The sequence below is a fragment of the Alosa alosa genome, chromosome 16 (assembly GCF_017589495.1).
Source record: "Alosa alosa isolate M-15738 ecotype Scorff River chromosome 16, AALO_Geno_1.1, whole genome shotgun sequence".
In the NCBI taxonomy this organism is placed as follows: domain Eukaryota; kingdom Metazoa; phylum Chordata; class Actinopteri; order Clupeiformes; family Clupeidae; genus Alosa; species Alosa alosa.
This window is the reverse complement of record NC_063204.1, coordinates 14,654,376-14,662,795: the sequence shown is the minus strand read 5'-3', so window position 1 is coordinate 14,662,795 and position 8,420 is coordinate 14,654,376. Positions and strand designations below refer to the sequence as shown.

The window sequence follows — 8,420 nt, the reverse complement described above, 5'->3', positions numbered from 1 at the left end:
GGAGCGACTCTCACATGAGTGGATTAGGGAAAGGAAATTGGTTTACCACACACCAAACACACACACCATACCCCCCTGTCCCCCCATACACACACACACACACACACACACCATTATACCCCCTCCACACACAAATTAGTGGATTAGGGAGAGGAGACTGGTTTACGACATTGAGGGGACGTGTGGGCCAGGGGAGGTGCGTCTGCTGGGTCTGCCCCGTTGGACGAGGAGGACGGACATGTTGCTTCACCGTCTGGTTGTGTATGCTGATGGTTGATGGTTGTGTGTGTGTGTGTGTGTGTTTGTGTGTAAATGTGTATGTGTGTTAATGTGTGTGTGCCTTCAAGGTAAAATTGATCAAATTAAACTGAACATGTGTTCTTGATTACTAACTCAGCATCTGGAACCTCCAGCTAAAGGGAGAGAAAAGCTAAACTTGATGTCAGAATTAAGCTTGATAGACTACGACACTCAAAACAGTACAGAATCTGTTTTTAGCAGATGCCCCTGAAAACAGCTGCTATAAAGCCCCTTCTCAAGATGATTAAACAGGATGCTTCCATGCTAATCAATTATTGGAAAAAAAGCAACTAACTACCTTCCTAACATCAAATGGCTATTTTGATTACTTTCAGTCAGGTTTGACATACACTTTAACACAGATGCAGGCAAAACATTACGTAGTCCTGTCACCACAGTGTCCCTATCAGTCCCTAATGTACTTGTCATTATCTATGCGTGTCATTATTTTGTGTGATACTATTATGTACCATTGAATTATGTGGTAACACTTTGCTTGACAGTATCAACATAAGAGTGACATGACACTGTCATTAATGACACTCATGACACATGAACCCTAACCCTAATCCTAACCTCCAACTCTAATCCTAACCCTAACTCTAAACCTAACCCTAACCCTAACTTGTTATGACAAAAACCGAATGTCACTTAATAGCAGAAGCGTTGTGTCATAAACGTTTATGGCTTGTTTATGACACATTCATGACAGAGTCATGTCACTCTTATGTCAATACTGTCAAGTAAAGTGTAACCAATTATGTATACACACTTCCTGACTGACTGGGCACAGGTGGTACGGCTGGGTAACATCATCTCCTCCACTCTAACACTCAGCACTGGTGCCCCGCAGGGATGTGTGTTAAGCCCCCTGTTGGAGCCTACTCATTGTATACTCATGACTGTATGGCAACTCACACTTCAAACACCATCATTGCTGGTCACATACAGGTATGGTTACAAAGGCAGAAAGACAGGAGCTCTTCTTTCTTCGGCGGCTGCGGAAGTTTGGTATGGACGGTGAAATACTGACCAACTTCTACCGCTGTACCATGGAGAATATCCTGACTGGCAACATCACATCATGGTGGTAACAGCACCACCCATGATAGTAAAGTTCTGCAAAGGAGTTACAAGGAGTAAGTTACCAACTATTCAGGACCTTTACAGCCAGCACTTTAGGAGAAAGATGAAACGGATCCTTGCTGACCCTAGTCATCCCAGCCACAGTCTCTTCAGCCTCCTATCATCTGGTAGGAGGTACAATAGCATGCAGACTTGTAGCAGATCCAGGTTCTATCCACAAGCCATCAGGATGCTGAACTGTCCTACTCTTCCTCATACCTAATCTCATCAACCCATCAGGATGCTGAACTGTCCTACTCTTCCTCATGCCTAATCTCATCAAGCCATCAGGATGCTGAACTGTCCTACTCTTCCTCATGCCTAATCTCATCAACCTCACACCTCATCAGGATGCTGAACTGTCCTACTCTTCCTCATGCCTAATCTCATCAAGCCATCAGGATGCTGAACTGTCCTACTCTTCCTCATGCCTAATCTCATCAACCTCACACCTCATCAGGATGCTGAACTGTCCTACTCTTCCTCATGCCTAATCTCATCAACCTCACACCTCATCAGGATGCTTAACTGTCCTACTCTTCCTCATGCCTAATCTCATCAACCTCACACCTCATCAGGATGCTGAACTGTCCTACTCTTCCTCATGCCTAATCTCATCAACCACACACCTCATCAGGATGCTGAACTGTCCTACTCTTCCTCATGCCTAATCTCATCAACCACACACCCCATCAGGATGCTGAACTGTCCTACTCTTCCTCATGCCTAATCTCATCAACCCATCAGGATGCTGAACTGTCCTACTCTTCCTCATGCCTAATCCCATCAACCACACACCTCATCAGGATGCTGAACTGATACTCTTCCTCATGCCTAATCTCATCAACCCATCAGGATGCTGAACTGTCCTACTCTTCCTCATGCCTAATCTCATCAACCCATCAGGATGCTGAACTGTCCTACTCTTCCTCATGCCTAATCTCATCAACCCATCAGGATGCTGAACTGTCCTACTCTTCCTCATGCCTAATCTCATCAACCTCACACCTCATCAGGGTTTTTCTTTTTTCTCACTTTTTTGCACTTGCCACTTTGCCGCCACCCTCTGCCCTCCACCCCCTACACCACACACACCATTTTCACACACACACACACACATTACCCCCTTCACACACACACACACACACACACACACACCATTACCCCCCTACACCACACACACACACCATTACCCCCTTCACACACACACACACACCATTACCCCCCTACACCACACACACACACACACACACACCATTACCCCCCTACACCACACACACACACCATTACCCCCCCCCCTTCACACACACACACACACACCATTACCCCCCTACACCACACACACACACCATTACCCCCCTCCACACACACACAGGTACACCCCCTTCACACACACACCATTACCCCCCCCCTCACACACACACCATTACTCCACCCCCCTACACCACACACAGGTACATCCCCTTCACACACACACACACACCATTATCCCCCCTCCACACACACACAGGTACATCCCCTTCACACACACACACACACACACACCATTACCCCCCCCCCACACACACACACCATTACCCCCTCCACACACACACACACCATTACCCTCCCCTCCACACACACACACACCATTACATTCTCAGTAGCGAACACACGCACACACTCTTTTTTTGTGACTACTATATCATTTTTTATAACTACTATATAAAAGCTATTGAGTTGGAGTGCTGCCTGGAACGATAAGTCTTTGTTGTGGAGATGGTGCTCTTAGGTTGAGGGCGTTTTTCAATTGTAAAAATAAGAAGATACATAGGCACTCATCAAGTGAAACAATTTAAAATGCCTTTATTTCACGGGTGTGTGGAGGCGGTGGTTGTTTAGGTTTCATGCAAATGGTTGTTTGCTGTTATGTTGTAAGCTGTTATGGTTGTTTATGTTGTAAGCTGCTAAAACTGAGTGTTTGTTCTAGTCTGTCTATGACTCATTTTCACTATTCATACAGTAGTCCCTCTTATCAGATTTTACATGTTCTCATTTCGTACAAATTTTTGTCTAAAAGCAGGCTTGCAGTACTCCAGAGAGATCAGTATCATGCGACTCCCTGAAAGACAAACCCATGATGGTGTCATGGGATGCACCTCCACCATTTTATCTTGAGGACAATCAGGAGCGTTTTCTGATTACTGGGATTAACAAACACAATCTCGGGGGCTCGGGCGCTGTGGTGCAACTGGCTACAGAGCCTTTACCACGTTTGGGTCCAAGTATCCACGGTGACCACAGTTTAAATCCGACTCGGGTCATTTCCCGATTCCACCCAATCTCTTTCTCCGACTCACTTCCTGTCTCTCTCTGCACTGTCCTGTCACAATAAAAAGAGAGCCAACAATGTTTAAAAAAAAAAAACAACAAACAAAAAACAAACAATAAAAAACAAACACAATGTCCAGATGATATCAAAAGTCTCTGGAGAGTGTAAACATAGGACCAGAGCTCATGTCTGCAGCACTAATGTGCCAGGGCCAGGGCATTCTCGTCCTGCCTGGAGCCAAGGCACAACATGATACCCTTTGAGTAGTCTTTTAGCCAGATATCAGATCCACTGCACCATTACAAACAAGCTAGGCTGGAGAGCGACTAGCTGTTTACATTGTCTAAAGGGGCGGTCACAGACAATGCAGCTCACAGAAAAAAACTCAGACCAAGCAAAACAAAAACATTTTGTAAATAAACTAGATGTACCGCATAGCGGTACAAAAATAGTGTGTATATACTCTTTTGATCCCGTGAGGGAAATTTGGTCTCTGCATTTAACCCAATCCGTGAATTAGTGAAACACACACTAATCCCGACGAAGTGAGCTGCCTGCAACCACAGCGGCGCTCGGGCAGCAGTGAGGGGTTAGGTGCCTTGCTCAAGGGCACTTCAGCTGTGGCCCACTGGTCGGGGCTCGAAGTGGCAACCCTCCGGTTACAAGTCCAGAGTGCTAACCAGTGGGCCACGGTTGCCCACAAATATGACCACCGCGCAGTCCATCCATGCCGCGAAAATAAATCATACTAATGAAGTTTTCTCCATCTTCTACTCCATCCCCCACTCTTGAAACTTTTGTGCATGCTTGTTTGGAATGTGTGTCTGCAGCCACACACAAAGTAGCCTACTGGTGCTGCAAAGATGAATAGAGTTGTAGCACTTGCCAAAAAAAATTGTTTATAAAAATTGTAGCATTGTTATAAAACCTTTAAAATCTCTAAACAATCACAAGTAGGGCAGTTCATCACAGTCCATCCATTGCAACTGGACTGATGAAGGTACACCTGTAGGCTGCATTGTATTTGGGAAAGCAGTAGCATAATGTATTTATTTATTTTTTTAAACAAAACAATCCCGGTCAGTTCCATGAAGTTTAACAGCTATCAAGAAGAGAGGTCATGTCATGGATTTTTGTGAATGTTTCTTCTTCTACACATGCATAAGTGTCGCGACCGAACAAGGCCGGTTTGATTTTGGGGGGGGGGATTCTCAGTCTGAACACAACCAAATTTTCTGTTCCCCTAACAGGGACTTAGGACCTCCTGACCACAAGCAACATGGAGCACAAGTGCAGATTATCAATATTTATTACAGATAACCTCCCCACAGTCTCTTCCCACCACACTGCAGCAGTACGCAATTACAACACCAGGAACAATACACAGCATTCAAGTAAGCTACAAAGTATAACAGTTGCATAAATCACACCACAAGGTTAGGCTACAATACACAGTACACAAGACAAGCCACTCAAGATAGAGAACACCACAAGGCTAGCTACATCAGCACAGCAAATCCCCATACGGCTTCCTGCTGCAGCCCTCAGACCACCTCCTGCGGGGAGGCTAAATCGCACAAAAAAAAAAAAAAATACAGACAGAACAGAAAATTAAATCTTCACATGGGGGAATCCATTGGCCCTGCCACAGCCAACCCATGGAATCCCCAAAATCAAATAACAGTAAATACCAAACACAACCAAAATCAACCAACAACCCACCACCACAATTATACAGTCATGTCCATTTTAAATGTCCATTGCACATCCCTGCACTTAGCTGGCGGCCAGTAGTCCCCCCTATGCGCCGAGTGAACCGCTCACTGGCAGACTCAGTCCGAACGTTCCCACGTCCTCCTCTGCTCGCCGATAGGCCGGGGCGCACTCTCGCACGCACCAGGAGGCTCCTCCCACTCGCTGCAGCCTAGAGGAAGAGGAATACACAGGCTCAGCACCGGAGGCCAACAATGCTGCTAAACCCACTCATACAGTCACTGCTAGGCATAATTACGTTCCTTTGGAATCAGATTGAGTATGTCGTATCCATTTAAAAGTGTGATCTCCTCCGACGCCGCTGATCTCCCTCAACGAACCACCGCCTGAGGAGGACGTAAACAGATCGCTAAGCCAACCGCCAGCTCAGTAGCCGGCCTCAGTCACTCACTCAAAACTCTTACGTCCCTCCACTATGGATCGTCTTGGCACATCAGCTCCTCAGCTCTCAGCTCCCGCACAGTCCAGTCCCGTCGGCACCGGCAGCATAAAACAAAGAGGGACGGGGGAAAGAACACAGACAGGACCAAACACCACAGCAATGAGCTACGACTATACGCTAATAGTCCATAAACAAAACTTCTCAGTCATACCTGGGATTTTATACCACAGTCAGCCAATGCACACATCCCTCGCCGATCAGCTGGTCGTTCAGTCCTGATTACTTGCGTCTGGCCGCCAGTTAACTCATCGGCAGTTTTACGAAGCACAAAACATACAATCACAAACACAGGTGAGACCATAGACTGTTCTATATATACAGTCTATGGGTGAGACAGATCAAAACAAACCCGTGTAGCATTAACCCGTAGGGACGTGACATAAGTTTAGTCATCTAGTTCATATGATATTCAGCTTCATTGTCTATGCACAAATTAAATACCAGTAGTCTAAAACAAAATGCAGTTTTACCCAGTGGTGCAAATAACTGTCCGAAAGGGCATTCATGAAATGCTTTGCTAGACTGTTCATACACATCTTAATGGGCCAAGTTGAAGAGCTACTGTCCGTTATTGTTTGTGCAAATAATAGGCTGATTCATGTTCCCTTGCATTTTGCAACTATAAGGTCCATGGTTAGTTTGGCTTTCGCCAGACCAAGTTCAATCTTTTAAGAAGTCGAAAAAGAAATCACCGGCAGATCAGGCTGAGTTTACCCAGCCTAGTCCATGGTAGGTGCCCAACCGAAATATTGTTTAATTTTGCGATTGAGATATCCATGTACGAAGTTTTCGGCCCCGGTTTCAGAGCTATTCTAAATGCAAATTGTGAGGGAGTTATAACAAAACCGTGACTGTTAACAAACTATAAGCTATATAAGGTAGGCCCTATGCTAGGCCTATTACACAACATAAATTGTCACTAAGCTATGCTGGCGACCCAAATAAAATCTCCTTTGGGAACCAATGGCTTACAGTATCAAGCGGACTAAGCTGCCATCTCTTGGCGAAAAGTTAATAGTCTTGCATATCAGTAATACATTTCACGCAGCTGTGTGAATCACGGAAAGCGCCATTGAAGTGGACACTTTTAAATGGAACCCAATCCACTGTACAGTAGCTCAAGGTCTGTGGCTAAAGCAGCCATAATGAAAGAGTTATCATTGTTTGGATACTTCACACACACACACACACACACACATGTTTTAATCGCATAGACTACAACTAACAAGCTGGAATCAAAGCACATCGACTCCCCTCTCACACCCTAAACACGCACCTCGAACCAGGGCTCTCAAGTTTTGAAGTTTGCAAGGAGTGAGACTTTGTTTCTCCCCCCTGATCGAAGTACATGAAAGTCCTACGTCTGCTTGAACAGACCCACTCTCCCCATGTCCCCCCATTCCATTATTTCCCAAATTATTTCATTTAGCACAAATTCCATTTCAAATTTCAAATTCCACACTGTTTTATTTATTCTAGAACCCTATAGTAAATAATAATACATAATAATAACATAAATTATAATAATAATTTCACCCAAATGGGCCCTTTGAACAACAGTGGCTCATTCTGCTCTAAACAAACAAATGAGAAAAAGCACATTTAGCCCCAAAATGGTCTCTTGAACAGTGGTGGTCCTGTCCGTGTGTGTGTGTGTGTTTATGAGTGATGTTGTGTGTTGTACCTGAATCTCCCACAACCCCCCTTAAAGGTCAGAGATTACGCTTGTTTCACTTTACTGGCGAATCGTAGCCCTTGATGAAGTCACATGAGCTGCAATAAAGTTTGGGAACGTAGTTAACAAATTGGCAGCATCTTTGTGGATATTGTACATTGTGGATGAAAAATTAGCATTTATATCTTAATATGAGACTGTATGCTCATTTGTACTTAGCCTAGGCAGAACAGATGAAGATCACACAAGTCACCAGGCATACCGGCCTTGTGTGCCTTCTGGTTTTTCCCACCTACTGGTTTCCTTGCGCGTGCTCGCGTTGCTCACCACAGCTACAGGAGTTGTCAAACATTCACAAACAAGTTGTTTTAGACGGATTTGAAGTCGCATTTCATATCTATCCCATGATCATTACACTACAACCACTCGTACAAAATACATGTAAAATAAAGGCTATCATTTTGCACACTTTATGGCATTAAAATGGATTCGAACCTGCAATAAATACGCACACCTATGAACCAGACCGACCTATTCAGCGCATTATCTCTTTGAGCCACTCAAATTAGCTGAACACTGTCATCAAATCACCTATTAATTAACCACGCAAGCAATATTTTGTCTTGCATTAGGTGAGACAAATGGTATTGCCTTGATACCATTTGGCATTGCGAAATGGTATTGCCTCCCTTCATTCAACCCTTGAAGACATCGTGGTCTGGTGCGCTAAAATGTATATAGTTTCTTCTGTCGTACCATTTAATTTCTAAAAATTTAGGTCTACTAGACCTACA

General features: G+C 44.6%; 1 long non-coding RNA gene across 1 annotated transcript; it reads right to left on the bottom strand.

The window, feature by feature from the left end:
• Positions 1-5,027: 5,027 nt before the first annotated feature.
• LOC125309719 lies at positions 5,028-6,135 on the bottom strand. Its single transcript, XR_007196176.1, has 2 exons — positions 5,901-6,135; positions 5,028-5,660 (listed from the first exon to the last, which is right to left on the bottom strand). It is a non-coding gene; the product is annotated as an uncharacterized LOC125309719 (long non-coding RNA).
• Between the last annotated feature and the right edge of the window lie 2,285 nt (positions 6,136-8,420).